This window comes from Tursiops truncatus, chromosome 10, assembly GCF_011762595.2.
Source record: "Tursiops truncatus isolate mTurTru1 chromosome 10, mTurTru1.mat.Y, whole genome shotgun sequence".
Classification (NCBI taxonomy): domain Eukaryota; kingdom Metazoa; phylum Chordata; class Mammalia; order Artiodactyla; family Delphinidae; genus Tursiops; species Tursiops truncatus.
The window spans coordinates 10,966,420-10,986,972 of record NC_047043.1 but is presented as its reverse complement, the minus strand read 5'-3'; the positions used below and the strand labels follow the sequence as shown (position 1 = coordinate 10,986,972).

The 20,553-nt window shown below is 46.5% G+C and overlaps 2 long non-coding RNA genes across 6 annotated transcripts in view; one reads left to right on the top strand and one right to left on the bottom strand.

The window, feature by feature from the left end:
- Positions 1-20,553, top strand: part of LOC109551557 (uncharacterized) — a 628,536-nt gene that overhangs the window by 537,514 nt on the left and 70,469 nt on the right. The gene's annotated exons all lie outside the window — the stretch shown is intronic.
- Positions 15,100-20,553, bottom strand: part of LOC109551545 (uncharacterized) — a 205,199-nt gene continuing 199,745 nt past the window's right edge. For both annotated transcript variants that reach the window (XR_012334349.1, XR_012334350.1), the window contains one exon: positions 15,100-20,553. This exon is cut by the window's right edge and continues 1,667 nt beyond it. This is a non-coding gene — a long non-coding RNA (uncharacterized lncRNA).

The following is a 20,553-nucleotide window of genomic DNA, read 5'->3' as shown; positions in this document are numbered from 1 at the left end:
AGCCTTAGGAAGGTCGGGGCCACACCTTCTTTTTCTGTTGTTCTTCCTCCTCTTCTTTTATTTTTTTAAAAATACGGAGTCAATTTAATAAAAGGAATGGGAAAGGTGGAAAATGAGCCCTCTAGCTTGTGTGGTCCCAGTTACCCATTGTATCTATGCTTACATGTATGTAGGTATTTGCTATGTTCCTTTTTATACCCTTCTTCTTAAATTTCACTCTTGCTCTTTCTGTGTGCAGAGAATGACGGAATATAAAAGTGGTGTGGGCTTCTCTGGTGGCAGAGTGGTTGAGAGTCCGCCTGCCGACGCAGGGGACGCGGGTTCGTGCCCCGGTCCGGGAGGATCCCACATGCCACGGAGCGGCTGGGCCCGTGAGCCATGGCCGCTGAGCCTGCGTGTCCGGAGCCTGTGCTCCGCAGCGGGAGAGGCCACAACAGTGAGAGGCCCGCGTACCGCAAAAAAAAAAAAAGTGGTGTGATTAGTCTCTGCCACGTACAGAAACTGCCCCTGTGTTTGCCACAAGGGTATGTGTTTAAAGCATCTCCTGTGTGTAGACTTCTGGCCTTTGGCCTCCTGAGTTGTAGCCACTTTTGCTCAGAAGGAGCTCATCCATTTCCGGTTGCCACATGCTTGTTACGTGGCTGTTTTTCCCTGGAATTCCACAGCCAGACCATACGATACCAAAACACTTTGGCTATGGCTTACCTAAAAGACTGCCAGAAAAAAAATTGCTGGTTAAGAAAAGCTAGGATTTTTCAACTTACTGCAATAAGGGGGAATTTGACCTTGACAGAATCTAGAAGCGTCTCAGAAGGGAGAAGTCGGGGGAAGGTTACTTAGGGTTTAGGGCTTGCGCTGACTGAGTGGCTTTAAGGTGGGTTTTGCCAGGCAGGGAACTAGTTGGGATGAGATGGAATTTTAATGCACAGTAGCTGTGGATTGGTAGGCACAGAGATGTGAGGGTCTAAAAGTGCGATTTGATGAGGAAACTGTTAGTCTTGGTAAGTTAGCTATTTTATTTATGTATTTAAAGTATAGTTCATTTACAATATTGTATTAGTTTCACATGTTTTTTATAGATTATACTCCATTTAAAGTTATTATAAAATGTTGGCTGTTTTCCCTGTGCATGGTCATCTCCACGTAGATGCAGAGAGAGCATCTGACAAAATTCAACACCCATTCATAATGAAAACTCTCAACAAAGTTGGGATAGAGGGAACATACCTCAACATAACAAACGCCATTTATGACAAACCACAGCTAACATCACACTCAATGGTGAAAAGCTGAACGCTTTTCCTTTAAAATCAGGAACAAGACAAATGGGGATGCCCGCTCTCCCCATTTCTATTTCATAGAGTATTGGAAGTCCTAGCCACAGCAACCGTACAAGTAAAAGAAATAAACTGCATCCAGATTGGAAGGGAGGAAGTAAAACTGTCACTATTTACAGATGACATGATACTATATAGAGAAAATCCTTGGGACATCCCTGGTGGCTCAGTGGTTAAGAATCTGCCTGTCAATGCAGGGGACACGGGTTCAAGCCCTGGTCTGGGAAGATGCCAGATGCCACGGAGCAACTAAGCCCGTGCGCCACAACTACTGAGCCTGTGCTTTAGAGCCCGTGAGCCACAACTACTGAAGTCCGTGCGCCTACAGCCCGTGCTCCGCAACGAAGAGAAGGCACTGCAATGAGAAGCCCGCGCACCATAAAGAAGAGTAACCCCTGCTCGCTGTAGCTAGAGAAAGCCTGCGTGCAGCAAAAAAGACCCAACGCAGCCCAAAATAAATAAATTTATTTTTTTTTAAAAAAAGAAAACTCTTAAATCTCCACCAAAAAAAACTACTAGAACTAATCAATGAATTCAGGAAAGTTTCAGGATACAGGTTTAATATGAGTTAGCTATTTTAGTAGTTCCACAGTCTAATTTTCCAGGAGCAAGTATTTATTGGCCGTTTAACTATTTTTGCCTGGTCCCAGCATTGTTCAGCTCAAAACCAGGAAATTATGCTTTATCCCAGAATTGTTTAGCACGGTAATAGAAGAATATGTTAGTTTTGGTTCTGTTGGGTTTGCAGATTTTGCTTATATTACAATTTAAACATGCAGAGAAAATACAGTTTCAATATTTTGCCTATAACTGATCTGCTCTTCTGGGTGAGCCAACTAATTGGGGAAGTAACAACAAAGTCAGTGATGTAGTCATTTAATAGTTGTTTAATACCCCTTAGCTAATACTCAGAGTCTTGGTACGAATGCCCATTTTCTCCCCAGTTTTTCACACTTCCACTCTTCTCCCCAGCTCCTCTCTAGGATTGCGCCTGGGTGTATAAAGGAAGGGATGTGACTTGTGTGTCTTCTCAGTGGAGGGAAAAGGGGCCCTTCAGGGTCTGCTGGCTCCTGGGGTCTCTAGAAGAATGGCCTTTGGCCACCTGCTTGCTATCTACCATGTTGGCTCTTATGACTGAGGCTGATGCGCAGGATGACGCTTACTCTGGTCCCCTCACTTGGTTCAGGCCTGGTGGGTCTCTCTGGGTGACTTGATCTCCTCTCAGCATTACCCGTTTGCAACGCTTAGAACTCTGATTGCTCATTCTTTTCCCAGGGTAGGTGGTCTGTACCCTGCGTGTTAGTCCGTTCTGGCTGTATTACAAAATACCACAGACTGGGTGGCGTATAAACAGCAGAAGTTTATTTCTCACGGTTCTGGAGGCCAGAAGCCTAAGGTCATCATCAGGATGGTTGGGTTCTGGGGAAGGTCCTCTTCTGAGTTGCAGACTGCCTCCTTCTTGCTGTGTCTTCACAAGGTGGAAGGGGTGAGGGGTCTCTGCAGGGTCTCTTTTATAAGGAACTAATCCCATTTATGGTGGTTCCACCATCATGACCTAAGCACCTCCCAGAGACCCATCACATCGGGCATTGGGAGTTCAACATATGAATTTTAGGGAGACACAAACATTCAGACCAAAGTACTCTCTCATAGGGCCCCCCGATTAGGCCCACTGGCTTCAGTCTAAGCTTCTCTACTGTGGAAGTAAACGAAGACCAACCTAATGAGAAAAGCAAAGCCTATTTATTTTGAGCTTGCTGTAGCAAAGGGAGTCAGCCACCATCACTTGCATTTTGGTAGACCCAAAGGCAGGCAGAGGAGGGAGAAGACTTTAGAGTGGGGAAAAGGGGAAGGCAGGGAAGGTGTGCCCTGATTGGAGGCTGTTGGCCTGGGGAAGCTGTAGACAGGCTACCTAGAGGCAGGGCATCCTATGTGATGGATTGGGCTGTGGGTGCATTTGATTTTTTCTGATTGGTCCTAAGATGGAAGTGGGGACAAAGATTAGGAAAGATGTCAGTTATTAATCAAGTCCTGGCCATTTGGGGCTGATTATTACAGAAGTTATTGTTTAGCTTCCTGGATTCTCACTAGGGATAGCAATCTGGCTTCCTACAAAGCTGACTTAGAGTGGGCTGCCTGCCTAGGCTGATTACTGTAGATAAGGAGTTGGCTTTCTGGGCAGATGGTTACAGATTGTAGGTCAGGGATCTATTTTTAAACATGGCCTAGCTATTTCCTGTTTGTATATTCCATCTCTCACTACCATATAGGGTCTGACCTAATCTCCTAGAAGTGCAGATTAGACCCTGTCTCCAGCTGCACCCTATCCTCCTAACCATGCTGGGCTCCTCTGTGCTGTCTCAGTGCCTCCTGACGTTTGCATCAACTCCTTTTGGATATTCCTAAATCAATCCCTCCCCCAACTCTCTTCATCCTCTCATCATCTCCTGGGACAGGAAGAGCAGGGCTGATCTGCCTTTGCCTGTGGCATCTTCTCCTGGAGCAGCCAGCAAGTTGTATCTCCAGGGGAGTAACTTTTCTACCTGCAGGAGAACACCAAGATTCTGGGCGCTTCTGCTCGGTGCTTAGCAGGTCAAAGAAGGAGATAAAGGAATTCCAATGGGTCTCAGAAAAAAGTCTCTTTGCAAGACTATTGTCTTACTTCAAAAAAGTTTTTTTTTTTTTGAATATCAAAAGCTGAATATCAACTCTTTCTTTCTCTTTGCATACTCTGTGTAACACCCACAGACCTCTGGACAGATGACCCTGGAACCAATTAGGAGGAAGGGCCTATACTTGCAAACCCAAAGAGAAAATTACATTAATACTTTTTCAAAATATGGCTCTCATTATAGAAGATACTCTTCATTGTGTTTGAATAGAATTCTTTTGTCCTGCTTTTCTTCAACTGGCTTTCTTTAGGGGAACAGAGGTTAATGGGGAGAAATGAAGCTATTTCTTGTGCCCTGTTTAGAAATGATCTCTTCCTCTTCATTTTAAGTGCCGGAGTATAAAGTCCCTTTTATCCTCTCAGTACAGGGCTCCATCTTCTCAAAAGGGTCTCCACTGGCTTTCCTATTTCTTCACCATAATTTGAGCTCCCCACCCCCTCTTGCTTGAATCTTAATGGAAAATAGATCCGCAGCCCATCACTTTTAAGGATGTCGTTCATAGGGCTCCTCACCTACCTCCTCCTTTACTGCAAACTCTCCTTAAAGTTTGTGCGTGCATGTGTGCGTGTAATAATAGGCCCTCTATCCCTTCCTCATCTTGATCGCTCTTACAGACTGTGTGTAATAATAATTTTATATCTGACTTTGGCTGTTACTTCATTCCCTCTAGTTCTAACCCATTATTTTACATTTTCAGAGGCTCATTATGACTCATTGGGCAGCCAAAGAAACATAATGAGTCCAAGATGATTGCACATGGCGGTGCTCCACAAATAGATATTAAACAGCTCATGAAATCTATAAATGTCCTTACTATCCTGGGTGCATTATAAAGCTATGAATCAATAATTCAGCCAAGTTTTTTTTATCCTCTCTTTAAAATCTGGCTTTCTGGATGTTCTTCCTCCTGGAAATGGAAGCTATGTACATATTGGGAAAAGAAAGCTAGAGGAAGGGAAGAAGAGAAAGAAAGATGATGAAGACGCATACAAAGAAAAAAAAGAAGAAAACATAAATTATTTTACTAGTTTAAGCCCTCAAAGCTTCTTGACCGCTGTCCACGCAAGGAATAAATAACAGTAGGCAGGACACAGGCACTCAAAAAGTATTTGTTGAATGAGCAAATGAGTTTTATGACTGTCTTCCATTGAGTTTACACATTGGTTTTGACAATTACCTTTGCTGAATATTATTCTGTGCCTGGAGTAGGACATGCATCCATTCATTAATTGTGAAATATGAGGAAGGAGGTGGTATTATCCCCATCGGCTGGGTAATAAAACCAGAGGCCGCTGATGGAAGAGCGATATTCAAGCAGAATGTTTGATAAAAGCTAATAATCAGAGGGAATTCATTGGAGCATTGAAAAAAATGAAGAGTGAATTGAATTTGGACCCCCTTGAGGATCTCCTTTATTGACAAATGATTCCATCCTCTACCAACTCGCCAAACCCCAAACCCTGGGCATCATTCTAGACTCACCACCGTACACATTCCTCACCAAATTCTCTCTATTCCTCAACAGTTCTCGTATATGCCCCTTCCTGCCTCACCACCAAGGACAAATTACAAATTGTCATTAATTCTTGCCTTAGTCGTTGAATGAACCTGCCAACCAATCTTCCTGCTTCCAGTCCTGCTTTCTTCCACACTGCTCACCAGAGTAGTCTTCTGAGATCCGAACCTGATCATGTTATCTCTTGCTTAAAAATCTTTCAGTGATTTCCCGTTGTCTCCAGGATAGATTCCAAACTCATTAACTGAACGTACAGAGTCCTTCATGATCTCGCCCATCCCTCCCCCCTCCAGCCTCATCACTTACCATCTCCTCTCCTTACCAGTTCCTCCCTGCGGTAATCTCGAACATTATACCTTCCACAGGACACTCTCACGTCTCCGAACACCCACACTTGCTCTCTGAAATGATCTCTCCCTTCTCGTCATTGCCTTAGTTGGAAGTTCCTTACCTGCAAGATATCTTTCAAGCCTTAGCTTTGTTTACCTCTGGGACACTTTACTGTTCTCCTGTCCTGCCCCTTCCTCCTTGTCATCTCTCTATTCCCCTGACTACCTCTGATGTACACACATCTCAAAAGTGGGCTTCATGTCTGTGTCAGCCAGTGTCCCGGCAGGAAACAGATGGCGCCCTCTGATCGGTCTAGACTAAAGGAGAGTTTATTTACAAGGGACTAATTATGAACTTGTGGGTGGAGTTCAGTGGAACCACAGGAACTGGTGTAGAAATCTGGGGCTCGCAGCAGCAGAGCTGTCACCAGGGGGAAGATGAGTAGAGGGTAGGTCAGTGGAGGAAGAGCAGTGACTTTCTATTCAGCTATCCTCCCAGGGAGGGAAATAAACACCCCTGAACTCCCTTCCTCTCCATCTGATCTCCTGGAGAGCTCCCCCATTGATGGAAGCCAATGAGAGCCTTGTTGCTGTGGTCCATGTAGGCCAGCCTCTCAGGGAAGAGAAAAAAGGTGCTATAGAGGAAGAAAGACTTTTCTTCTACCCTCTTAAGTTCTGTGACTGGGTCTGAGAATTAAACCGACAAAAGACAGATTAAGAGGAGAAAAGCAACACATTTTATTTGATGTTAATATGGTTACATGACACAGAAGCCTTCATAGAAAAGAAGATCCAAAGAAGTAGACAGGCCTGAGAGCTTACATACCATTTCCACAAAGAATGATAAATTGTAGAGATGTGACAAGACAAAGGAGAAAGGGGTTTGGGCTTGGAGCAGTAAATTATGGGAAAGTGACTTAGGAAACATATGGGGGAAACTAATGGAAGATAAAGGCTATTTTAGTAAGTTTGTTTTACAGCTTCATCTCAGGGTCAACTCCCCATCTTGGCTGTAGGAATATTCTCCTCTTTCTGGTACGGGGAGGGTACCCTTCTCATGGAAAATTTGTGTCCTGCTTTCAAGCACAAAGGGGGAGGTAAGAGAGCCCTTCCTGCATCTGCTGTTTCCCAAGTGCTTTCAGTTCAAAACAATGCCAAAGTGACATATTTTGCGGTGGCAGGCTCTGGTCTTCTTCGGTGGACCAGAAGGTACACAGTGCCTTGCTTCTGTGCCCCACAGCTTCCCATGCACACCTCTGGGAGCCCACGCCTCTGGCTGAGTTCCAGCTAACTGCTTAACTCTCTAGGGAATCTGTCTGCTACTTGTTAGGGGGGTGGGACTTCCATCTTTTTATCCCAATGCCTACCGTAATGACCAGCCTGTAATATGTACTCAGTAAGTGTTCTCTGAAATGAAGTAACATTTTGAGTGTATACCGGGCCAGAATTGTTAGAAACCTTAGAGATAATTTTAATAAGAAGCAAATTCAGAGCCAGATCCCAGCCTGATCAGAATCCCTCCTGATTCCCAGCCTTCGTCTCCTACTTAATTTTAACCACAGTCTCGGGTTATTCATTGGAAGGAGAATTCACACGAGTTTCCCATAAATCCAAGAGTCTTCTATTTTGGCAACAAGAGAGAAACAGCGAGAAGGGTTGGATCCGCCTGCTTTGAGCCCTTTGCCAAAAGCAATCTCTGAGCTCTCTGGATAAGCAACACTTTCAAACCTAGCAAAGTGCCAGGAGCTGAAGTCATGAAAGGAATCACGGGGCTCGGGAATCACACAGTTACACAAACTACCTCTGGTGGTTGGTGGTGAGGTAGCTTCGCTTTAACATCCTATTAGCACATGATCTTTAGTTTCCAAAGCCCTTCTTGGTTCCAAACCTGCAGGTGGTGATGGTGGGTGGGAAGAGGTTGAGTAAGATGTTTCCGAGTTGGGAGGCAAAGCTGTTGGTGCCTCCTCGCTGGATGACTCAGCGACGGGCTGCTGCTGTGTTCTTCCCAGGAAAAGCCAGCATTACCGTGGAAGTGATTGCATGCCAGGAGCAGAAGAGCGGAGCGTTCGTCAGACCCGATTGGCATCATCTGTTTATTTATCTGCCCTCCGGGAACTGTGCGCACTTTGGGGGCAGAGGTCACGTCTTTGTCTAGCCAAGCATCTAATGCGTAGTCGGCGCCCCCAGCCCCGCCCCCCCCAAAAAGGATGAGGAAAGTTTATTGGATCTGAGGACGTGGATTTAGTGTTAAGGGGCTAGATCGTAAGACCTGGCATTCTTCTTAGCACTCATCTGTCCCCTCGCCTGTCTAACAGAAGTGGTTCTATCACTGTCACCTGGCTGATGTGATGATCCAGGAAGATCATGTGCTTGGAACTCCATCTGACATGAACTGTAAAGGTCAGATATAGCTAAGTTGTCCAAAAGCCGTCAGCTAGGGGTATGACTTTGGACAAGTTAAACCACCTATATGAACTTCGGTATTAAAATAAGAAGACTGGAAACTATGACTTATGAGGTCCTTTTCGTCTTTGAAATTCTTTTAAACTTCCCTGCTGTCAAACACCTCAACTGTCTTCTTTGGCAAGGCAGAAGCCATTCCACGAAGCTCCCACTGAAAAGGATAAAGGGAGAAATTGGCGGAGTTATGATCATAGCCAGTTTTGCTACTGCCAAAAGAAGAACAGCAGAGAATTTTTTAGTTTCTCAGAGGACATGCAGTGTCTGAAAGTCATCTTCCTTCTTGTATTTTCCAAAAAGAAAAAGAAATGTGGAAGAGCCATCACATTCTGTGCATAACTTTTCTACTTACAGATAGAATTTTTAATGCATTTTTTTTCTTTTCTGGAGGTGTAAGGGAGAATTCCCATAGCTGCAGGCATGTGTAAGTCAGGGGACTGTGGGAGAATGCAAGTGTGATTGTGGGGCTACACTTAATTCATTAAAATGTATGGTTTTGCCAAAAATGAGCTTTGTGGGAGGGAGAAGGCAGCAGGGATGTGGATGGGGGTTGTGGGAGGGAGGAGTAAGAAGTGCCAAGAGAGAAAAGAGTCTTATTTGTTGCTAAATGTTGAATCCCGCATAAGAATGTGTCGTGAGCCAGTTCCAGGAAGTCCTAATGCAGTTGGGGGGAGTGTAAATCTATTAGGCACACATATTATGTGTCGACGTTATTATTGTCCTATTTTTATACTTACTGTGAATATCCTCCAATGACTTAAGAAAGCTTGAGGGACGTTCTTCTGAGTTAGCCTCCCTTCTCATTTTTTACCTTTTATCAAATCAAATGGCAGTAATATAAGGACATTGTGCTCTTTTTCCTTTCTGTCTATACTGTGAATTATTTCAGAAGCCAACTATATTCGTGAGGGTAACACTAGCAGCTGTAACAAATAAACCCAAACGTTAGTGACTTAACACAACAGGAGTCTGTTTCTCCTTTACAGAACAGTCCAATGCAGGTGTGTCTGGTGGGCACACAACTTTCTCAATGAGATAACTCAAGAATTAAGGAGCCTGACATCTTGTGGCTTTGCTGTCTCCTAGGAGCTTAGCATACAGCCATGGAAAGACAAAATGAGGGTGGAGAAGCTGCACCTTCTTCCTAATTGCTGTGGCTCAGAGTGACAAATGCTAGTTCTACATATATTCTATTGGCCCAGCCCAGATGCAAGAGGCTGCTGGAAATAGTCTCTGCTGGGGTCGTTTTTGCCCAGCAGCAGCATTTCACTAGGGAAGGAGGAGCATGAATTTTGACAAACAGCCATTGCTGTCCTGCCCACTTCATCACTCTCAGACTCGAAGAAAAATGGCAGCACTTCCTTGTCCGTTGAGTGTAACTTTTCCTCTAAAGTCCTTCAAAGCAGAGCCCTAATTCATCTCCTCTGTGAAATGCATGATTCTGAGGGAAGATCCCACACAAGCCCTACCAGCCTCACTGCACATCTGCCTCCAGGCTTTCCCTTGATCCGCCTCCACCTCTGTTTGGAATCCACTTCCTTTCAGGTACCAGCGCCCAGCCCCACTGGTTTCTTCTTGCACTCTTTATGCCTTTGCCTGTTTTTACCTCAGGGGTCTCCTCTCTGAGAGATATTTCTTTGAAAAGCTTTGTCTCTATCAAAGGCATTCCAAGAATTGACAAACCAATGGGGAGATAACTTTTCTTTAAGAAACTCTTGACAGTCAGAGACCTCAGACATACCAAGGACATCCCTTAATGTGCCTGTACTTACCGGTCACCAGAGGGTTTCCCTTCCTCACTCATAAGGCAGAGGAAAACTATTCATAATAGCCTCAAACTGTAAACAAACTAAATGTCCATTAAATGGACAGTAGTGAATAAATATATTGCGATGTATTTGTAGAATGGAATACTATATAGCAACGAAAAGAAATGGACTCCTGTTATACACATATACATGAAAAACTTTCAAATATAATGTCAAGTAGCCAGACCTGAAAGAATATATATAGTGTATAATTCTATTCATATGTGGCCCAAATGAAAATAAAATGAGCCTATGGTGTTATAAGTCAAGAGTGGTTACCTTTGGAGAGAAGAGGAATGGTGGTAATTGATGGGAACCTGCCGGGGATTTCTCGGGTGCAGGTATTGTTCTGTTCATTGACCTGGGTGGTACTTACACAGGTGTGTTCATTTTGTGAAAGCTCATTGAGCTGTAAACTAATGATCTATGTGCTTTTCTGTGTGTATGCAATACTTCGTTTGAAAGGTTTTCAAAGTCTATCGGAATAAAAGAAAAAAAAAATACCGGTCTTCTTCCAACTACCTGTTTCAACCCCCAAAGTAGGGCAAGGCACAGTAGCTGTATAGATGCTTAGATGAGATTGCAAAGCAGCTGGACAAAGAAACAGGACTTGGAAACGCCCACACATTCAGAGACCCAGATGGCTCCAGTATATTAAACATCAAAGGTCATCTGGGCTAGTGATCCAGTGCACAGAAGGAGTAGTTTCTGAATACATCCAGAGGGGTTCATCTCAGAATTATCGGGTTGGGAGAACAGAATGAGGTCACGATGTCAGAAGAACCATAATGCAATTCTGTTCTTCTAGCAACGGTCCCACCTTGGTCTCCCTCTTTCCTGCCAGTCTCCACGGTTAAGTCTCACGGGAAGTGGTTTTACTCACAGGACACGTGGCTTTCCATACCGGATGGCTCAGACTTAGGTTTCCCTAGAGATGGGATGGATTGATCGGATATATTTGGAACTCTATTGTTTTAATAATATGCAGTAGCTGAGAACTCTGTCCCAGAGCCCTGGAACTTCAATCTTCATAACATAAAGGGAATTTGACCTCCCCAATCAGAGCAGAAGAATAATTATTCCAGCTCTTTCGTATTTTTCTCGTCGAATCCCTGAACTCTTAGGACGTCTCTAATTGAGACTTCCTGAATTCATTTCCTCTTAAGTATTCCGGAGCAGCTGGAAAGATTATTGGTGCCGAGAATTTTCTCTGATGGAGACACAACTGCTCCTCTGTCGGAGTCCAGTGGAAGCTCACCTCAGTGCCATGTTTTCTTTAGCTTTGGCGGTTGAGAGAATGCCGACAGGAGGGCAAGCCGGGGAAGTTCCAAACGTGTCACCTTGAGCGTAACTTAGAAAAAGCATAGCCTTTGGAGTCAGACAGATCTAGGTTCAAATACAATGTCCAAACATCACCAGAGGCTTGACCATGACCAAATTACTTAATTTCACTTAGATTCAGTTTCTTCAATTATAAAATAGTGTTTATTTTAAAGAGATGCTGTATGTGAAACATAAAACAAGCTGTGTAACGTTCCTAGTACACTGACTGACCGCAAGCAATAATGATGATTGATAATAACACTTAACTAGCACTTGTTATGTACCAGGCATTGTTACAATTGTCACAACAATCCTACGAGATAGGTCCTGTTAATAGCACGAATTTATAAAGGAGGAGGAAGCACAGGGAAGTGTATAACTCGCCCCAAATGGCAGAGCAAGGACGCCGACCGAGGCAGCCAGGCACACGGCCCATGTTTGCTCTTTTCCACACCAAACCGGTTTCTTGCCCCTAAAGTGCAGCAATAAAACATGGATTACTTGCTTAAAGAAATTCTTCTCTTCTCCCCTTTCTCACAAATCTTAATGGCATGTCTAATTTTTACAGTTAGAAAGAGAGAAATTAAGGACATCCCTACGTGTTTTCCCCCTGGATCTTGTTTTCACCTCTTCGGTGAAAAGTTTTAGAGAACAGGACTGCTTTGGTAAGCTCCGCTGTCATCCACAAGCACACATTGAGCGCCTGTGGCATGCCGAGCACTGTGCTGGCTGATGGGGAAACAGAGGGCTGAGTCAGACTCTTCCCTCCTTACCCCTCATGCTCCTCCCCATGGGAGCTCAGAGGAGCAAAGACCAGAGAATAAGGCCTCAGACTGTGGATGGGCCGTCGCTCATGCAGCCCTCCCTCCTCAGCCCACTTCCAGAGAGGTCTGTGTGAATCCCTGACTGAACCCAGCGCCGCCTTATGCCAAGAGAGCCTTCCTTCTCCAGCCGGGATCGGCTGGTTTGCTCTCGAAACAGCAAGCACACTGTTTCTACCCCTAGACGCACTTGCCAGCAGGAGCTCATGGCCTTCCAGAAATTACTTTGCTTTTATATAGCACCTTTTCATTTTAACTGCCTTCCCTTTTTTTTTCCCCCCATCAAACATTAATTAAAACACGATGGCAAGCGCAGAATTCACTCACCCTGGCAAGAAAGGAAAGAGAAAGGAGAAGAAAAGAAAAAAACACATTTCATTGTTTGCCACACCTGGAGTGGTCGAGTCCTCAAGAGTCTGGCTGAGGCTGGAATTCAAGACAGTCCCTCCTCCAATCCAAACACTCCTGCTGAGAGTGGCCATGCCTCACGGGGCCTCCCTCGGTCTGCGGGCTGTGGGGAAAGGCCAGGCCCTGAAGGGCATCCCGAGCACAACTTGAATAGCTGACTGCATACACAAGGCGCCTCCTGTCGCTGCCCATGGCCCCCTTCTCCCTCGTGCCACCTTGCTCCTTCCCAGGGAGCTTCTCCTTCTCTTGACAAACCTGAGAAGCATCCTTTCTAGGATTAGAACTTGAGTGAATACCCAGGTCCCAGTCCACCGGGAAGAGGCCATTAGGCCTTGACAGGTGAAAGGAAGCAGAAGATCTGGGATTTGGAGAGTTTGCCCTACGCCTCTCTTCCTGTTTCTCCCTCCCCTCTCCCGGCCCCCCCAAGCCCTGATATGAGTGGTGTGTCAGGACTTCGGAGCATTTGCCTGTAGTTGTTCTGGTCCAGTCTTGTGTTTTCACATGTTTCCAGGCTTGGGCCAAGACCAACAGTGGTCACAACAAGCCCAAACTCTCCTTCGTGACGTGCGGGAACTTTCCTGGGGGATGTGTCATGTTGAAACCAATGTTGATGTTTCTGCTCAACTAGATGCTCTTGGAGATTACACAAAGGGGAGGAAGGACAAGCTTGAGGAACTGGCGTTCTCCCAGTTTGCACCATTTTCTTCCCTGTTTGCGTGGCGTCCATGGCTGCCTGATCTGCGGAGCAGCAGGAGTTACTCCCAAGGCTCAAAGGGCCGGGAGGGAGGAGAGAGTTGACAGCCCCAGCGGGGGAGCGCGTGGGGTTTTTGTACAGCTTCCCTGAGCTACAGGATTGATTTTCTGCTGGAGTCCCCAGGTAGCAATGAACCTATAGTCCTCCTTCCAGGAATTATCAGACTCTGGGGAGACAATAAGAAAGGAACTGAAACTATTTTTGAAAAGTTTTCAGAAGTCTGTGAACGCCATATAAAGCCCCCATTAGCTTTCATTTTTGCTGGGCTAAAGGGACGGGGGAAACACGAGGTGATTATATGGTTGGAAGCTTTGGCCAAGGCCTATGTTACTCTGAATTAAGACGTAGGAAGCAGAATTTCCCCCAGGGCCCTGGGGCTGACTTTGAGTTGAGATTTCACAGAAGACTCTGTAGAGTGGGAAAACAGTTGCCTGTTATGCTTGTGCAGCAGAACGATAGACTCTTTCACTCTAAGAATCTTTATGGGATGATCTAGGAAGCCTGAACTTTAAAGAGATGAGAAACCATGTGAGCTGAGGGGAAACCGGGTTGATTCTGGGCCTTAGAACAAACATTGCCTCCTGTGCCTTGTCTTGTGTCTTACTTAGGTTAGATTCCCCAGAAGCGAACACTGAGTGATTCGTTTAAGGAATGTCCCCAGGAAAATCTGGTGGAAGGTTTGGGAAGTCAGCCCCAGAAAGGAAGCATGCTGCGTGAGGGTGCAACATGGTGCAAAGCCCCAGGGAGGGAAGTGGTGAGGCGTGACTGACACCCTCTCCAGCGTCTCCCCGTGGCCTCCACTGTGCTCCTGATTAGGGCCCAGGGAAGTATTTATATCCTCCTCCCATCCGTCATCCACTGGTTAAGGGCTGTCATCCCCAGAAGCATGCAGCTTCTCATTACTTTTTTAAGCTGGCATAGTCGTTCCAGAACCCTGCGGGTAGCCCGCTGACAGAGAGACACAGGTGCTGCTTGACACACCTGGACCTGTTGTGCAGGAGAATGAGAAAAGTTCCCCAGGGAACATGGGCAAGCACTGACCACATCCGCTGTATCTCGTCTGGACCCAATAGCCTTAGGCTGGCAGGTCATCACAGAGTAGGTACAATCGTCTGTAAGAGAAGCTCTGCTGGAGCAATCCGTGGGGGATCAAGGACGGAAGGACCTAGGTGGTCACTGGTGATTCGTGAGTGCCCCAGACCCTGCCACTGATCCCAGGGTTGCCGTCAACCTGTGGTCCCCTGGGGGTGTGCCATCTGTCTCAGCTTGTTCTGGGTCCCATGCCCCTGCCTGACTGCATGGAGGTGGGGGTCATGGTGGTGATGGTGCATTAGCTGGAGGACAGCCACGGACATCTCTGTTTTCTCCTCTGTTACCCATGTCGGCAAAGAATGCATCAGGCACAGGCTAACGAACCAGCATATCTTTCTAAACTTCCTGGCCGTCCCTCAGCCTGGAGCTCCTACAGCGGAGTAGGAACCGTCTGCCCACACCACCCAGAGGTGTGACGTGAGCTCACCATCATTAGCAGCGGAGCCCAGCACCGCCCAGAGACTTCCAAAGGCATGGCCCTCATCTCTTAACCGCAAGAAGGAGCTTCTCAAAGCCGGAAGCTCAGCCGTTGGCCTCTCAAGTGTGGCCTGCCTCGCGGTGGCCTGCCGGCCTGCGGAGAAACAGAAATCAGATACAAAGGCAGCTCTGGGATCAGTTTTACCTCGTCCTGAAGCCTTGAGAGACCAGAACAGAGTCAGGGAACTGAGGCAATGACCCGAAGCAGAAAAACCCAGACTCCTGGTTTTGTGCAGGTGCGAATCCCGCTGGTTAAGCCACGCCACCGCGGGCCTCCAGATCCTCGTCGAGCCTCTGCCTCAGACTAAAAATAATCGCTCGTTCATAAACAAACGTAAATGTATTTTTAACCTGCCTCAGAAAGCCACCTTCCTGTTGGGTTTCAGGGCACTCTCGCCACGTCAACTGGCAGATCGCAAAAGCAACTGCTTGGAACTTTCCACCACAGACAGGCGATGGTGACCCCAGGTGACATCTGACTGCACTGCCAAAGTGACTTCGGGTTGAGAGATTAGACTCTCTAACTGCTTTGTGGTTTCAGAAGGCAAGGGGGGCCAGAACCTAAGAGAGTGGTGAGAGCCTAAAAATTCAGGGTGAATCGCCCCAGGAAGATCCACTCGTCTCGAGGGTCATTCGTGTGGCTTCCTGAGGAAAGCTTTCTCAGCGAGAGCACGATACCGTTGAAATGTTGGGCTGCGGAAACACAGGAAGCCCGTCCCTCAGCCGGGCAGCTCACTAGTGGCTGCTTCCAGATGGGGTGGCATTTCAACCCCCCAGGGCAGGTAGAGAGCAAAGAGAAACTGGCCAGCTGACACGGATCTGGAAGAACGTGACATTATAAACACCGTATTTTCTTTTAAAGGTGTGTACACGGCAGATGAGCCCTAAGTCACAGCTTGTATCTAATAAAATAACACTGTGTCCCTGCCAGGGTAGTCTTTTTCTAGCTCACTAATCAGACATTGGGCACCTCTTCCCGTTCCTTGGCACTCACCATCATTCCATGAAAGGAGGAGATGGGGTCAAATAGGAATTGCATTGAGGGGACATTGTATGCTTTTCTGTGTGGTCCACACCCCCCGGAAGCAAAGATAGGAATCATTAGGAAAAGTTGTGGATAAAGAAGCAGCGATGTGCCCAAGGTCAGTGGCTGGGTAAGTGGCAGAGGCATTTGCTGGGCACCAAAGTTAAGGTCGTTTGACTCTTAGGTGCTGCTTTGGTGATGACCTAATGCTTCCTGTTCTTCTGTTGAAATGGTGGAAGCTAGTCCAATGGAACAAGGATGAAGCCCCCTCAGGAGAGCAGAGCCTGAACTCCCAACCCCAAGTCCATCCACAGCCTCCCACCTCTGCCATTGGAATGGTTTGGGAGGCTCCTTCTCTTTGGCCTTCAGCCCCGGACAATGTAATTTCTCTGGGTGGAAAGAGGAATTCCTCTCACGGTGCCGACATCACCCTCTTTCTTCTCACCCCGAGGAGAGAGCAGAGAGGGGCAAAAGTGAGCCTGCCCAGGGACAGAGTTTTGAGACGTGAGGTAATGTTGGTTCCCTATCCACGGCAGGAACCAGAGGGAGCCTGGCCGGGGCCCTGAGGGAGAAGAGGGCCATCTTGGAGATTTTCTTTATGTTTGGCCTGGAGGAGTTCCAACCTTAAACTCAAATGAAAACTTTAGAAATGTTATATTACCAAAGTGTGCATGTGTGTATGTTTGGGGGGTAAAGATGGGGGTAGAGGGATTCGAGGGGAAGGAAGGTAGCCACAGTGCAGCTAAACTCAACACCTAAACCTCACCTGCAGCATTCAGACCCTTAGGACCCCCACCAAGAGGACGGAGCCTTACCCCAGTTCTCGGATTTTGTGTTTCAATCATACACCGGTCCAGAGATGTGACTGGTACACCTGGGTCCCCGTTGTCCACTTGACACTAACATGGTTGCTGACCTCCCTTAAATCTCCTCACCTCTCTGACCCTCAGCTTCTTCAGTCCTCAGCTAGAGGCCTGAAGCAGGCAGCAGGCACCTTTCCGTTCAAAGCGTGCGGCTCGGGCACGGTCAATGGCACGTGGTTTTAAAGCATCAGCCTCCTAGGCTTCCAAGACGGATTTGAAAAATGGGAAATGTTAAGTGGCTCAGTGCATTGCATTTTCTGTCTTTCTCAAAAGACCTTTCCTATTTCAGACACTGCCTGTGTGTGGTGAGTATGTGTGTGTGAAAGCATATGTTTGCAAAACGGATGAAACATTTGCGTATAATAGCATTTTCACAGCAGTGAGTATAAACCGGGAGAAACTTATCTTCTGCACGTGATTAGGAGTGGCTTTTCGTGGGTGTCTGTGAAATGACAGATTGTGCAATTTTCAGAAAAAAAAAGTTTATAGGAAAAAGCCCTACACAGGCAATAATATTTTGACCTTGAGGGGAAAAAATATGCTCGTTTGTTTATAGAAAATAAACTCCCCTCCAAAGTTTACGTTCAAAAGAACCTTGGTTGGCTGCTCATAAATAAATTGAGAACAGAATTGTTGATTACTGAGTTTAATGTTCTTTTACTAAAGTGAAAATATTGTACGTAATTAGATTAAGAAGAGATTTCAGAAGACAGGGTGACGATTTGAGTAATCACAGAGTCAATGCAGGCACATTTTGATTTTATTAGCTAGCTATTAGAGCCGTCTTTGGCATTTATGTGTGACGCGAAGGGTAAGGATGTAGCTGTTGAGAGTCATTTGTGTCCGCTGTCTGGACTAATTGAGCGACAATAATAAAACGCTGTTTTTAGATAAACAATGGGTGGCGGAGCTCCATGGGTCCCTGCAGGGAGCGTGTTTATGCCGTTCAAAGGGCAACGGGCTGAGCTTGTAGGCCACAGTCATTTCACAGAGCAAAGTCAAGTCGTTTAAATCAACTAAATTGAAGGCAGTTTTGAAATGGAAATCAGTGATCCCAGTTTGGAACCGCTTCGGTGTCAGCGGGAAGATCCTCTTCCAAGTCTTGTGCAAAGGGAGGAGGCCCCTGAGTGACATTAGCAATACAGGGGAATCAAATGCCGCACGTCACGTGGGTTGTGTAGCGTGTGGACACCCAGTGGGCTGACATGGAAATATCATCGTCAACCCAGCTGCCCACTTCCACGCCCTCCCTCCTTTGCAGAAACTAGATGGACCCATGACAGATGGACAGTCTGAAGGTCCCACGAAGGATTTAAGTGGGTGACTGTCGCTGTCCCACCCAGCGGGAAGGCATTTCTCCTCAGGCATGAGCTTCACCTACTTTCTCTCCGCCCCTCAAATGTGCTCCTTCCTTCCTTCTCCCTCCACGCCCTTTAGACTACAGAATATCTAGGTGTGAACCTTTACTCTGGGTAGAGATTAAGATCTCTGGTTACAGACTAAGAGCAGAAAGGCACTCACAGGCTGGTCTTCTTAAAAGGTCACCTCTGGGCTTCCCTGGTGGCGCAGTGGTTGAGAGTCCGCCTGCCGATGCAGGGGACACGGGTTCGTGCCCCGGTCCGGGAAGATCCCACATGCCGCGGAGCGGCTGGGCCCGTGAGCCATGGCCGCTGAGCCTGCACGTCTGGAGTCTGTGCTCCGCAACGGGAGAGGCCACAACAGTGAGAGGCCCGCGTACAGTAAAAAGAAAAAAAAAAGGTCACCTCGTCTTAACGCAGGCTCACACAACCTCCAGGCTTTAGTAGACTCCCAGGGGTGTCTGGGAGAGTTTTAACACCTCTCTTTTCAGCCATCGGCCTTCCCCAAGCCAACTCAAATAACCACATGTTCCAGGGAGAAGCAGTGTGTTTGCCCGGTCAACACAGCTTCAGGATAGGTTTGCTACACCCCACAAGCTAAACCGCATCCATCCCCGTCCACCATTATAAAATTTTCTTGCCACCACCAAGTTTTAAGAAGTTGGGTAGAGTCCACTCACATTTTCATTCAACAACCCTTACTTGAGTACCTTCTGGACACCAGGTCCTGTGCTGGTTGCTGAGGAGACATCCTCTTATGAGACCAACCCATGGAAGCTGAGGTCTCGTGGGGAGATAGACATGGAGACAAGCACAGTACAATAGAATATTGCCCAGGTGAGGCACGTGCAGGAGGCCATGAGTGGCTTCCTCTGTGTCTTAGCTCATGCCGCTGCGACAAAACACCAAAGACTGAGTGGCTTAAACAGCAGACATTTATTTCTCAGAGTTCTAAAGGATGCAAATCCAAGAGAAAGGGCCGGGCAGATTCAGTTCTCAGTGACATCCAGCTCCTAGATTCTTCCCACTCACGTGACACAGAAAGGAAACTCTGGTGTCTCTTCCTCTTTATATAAAGGCACTAATCGCATCACGGGAGCTCCATCTTCATGACCTCATCTAAACCTAATCACCTCCCAAAGGTCCACCTCCAAATACCATCCCGTTGGGGGTTAGGGCTCCAGCATATGAACATGGGGGGACACAAACATTCAGCCCACCACTCCCTGCCAGTGTACCTAGCTCCAGACCAGCCAGTTGTCTTTTAGGGCTTCTCCTTGGGCCACAGCCCTGACTTTCTAGTCATCTGTGTTTCCCACCCTCCACACCACCATTTCTGCCCACCTCTCTGATCCAAACCACTGGGACAGATTAAAACTACTCCTCAGCTGACCCTTCTGAGTGCTGCCCCAGGGGTACATCGCCCAGCTCAGACTGCCTGAAAGTCTTCGCCACCTTCTCTTCTAAGTGTCTCTTCCTGATTTTTCCCCCATCTTGGACACATTATAGTACTTTTTTCAAAAAATATCAGTGATGGCTAATTTTATGTGTTAACTTGTCTAGGATATGTTGCCCAGTTGTTTGGTTAAACTCCAGTCTAGATGTTGCTGTGAAAGCATTTTTTTTTTTTTAGATGTGATTAACATTTAAATCAGTGGACTTTGAGAAAAGCAGAGAGAAAAGCAGATCACCCTTCATGATGTGGGTGGACTCAAAGGACAAAACACTGAGCCAAAGAGGATTATTCTCAAGCCTTAAATCTAATGGAACTTACTGTTAGGTTTCAGGCTTTCTTGGGCCACATGACCCTTTTTCCTTCTGATTTCTCCCTTTTGGAATGGTAAGGTCTGTCCTTTGACTGTCCCACCATCATGTTTTGGAAGCAGATAACTTGTGGTCTGGTTTCATAGGTTCTCATACAGAGAGGAATTTTGCCCCAGAGTGAATCATACTCCGACTTTCACCCATACCTTATTTAGATGAGGTTTAGGACTTAGCGTTGATGCTGGAATAAGTTAAGAATTTCGGGGCTGTTGAGATAAGATGAATGTATTTTGCATGTGAGAAGGACGTAAATTGGGGGGACCAGAGGGTGGGCCATTATGGGTTAAAACGTGTCCCCCAGAATTCACCTGTTAAAGCCCTAATCTCACAATGTGGCTGTATTTGGAAATAGGGTCATTGCAGATACAACTAGTTAAGATGAGGTCATACTGAAGTACAGTGGCCCCCTAATCCAATATGACTTATGTCCTTACTAAAAGAGGTGACTTGGACATAGACACACACACACCAGAGGACATCACGTGAA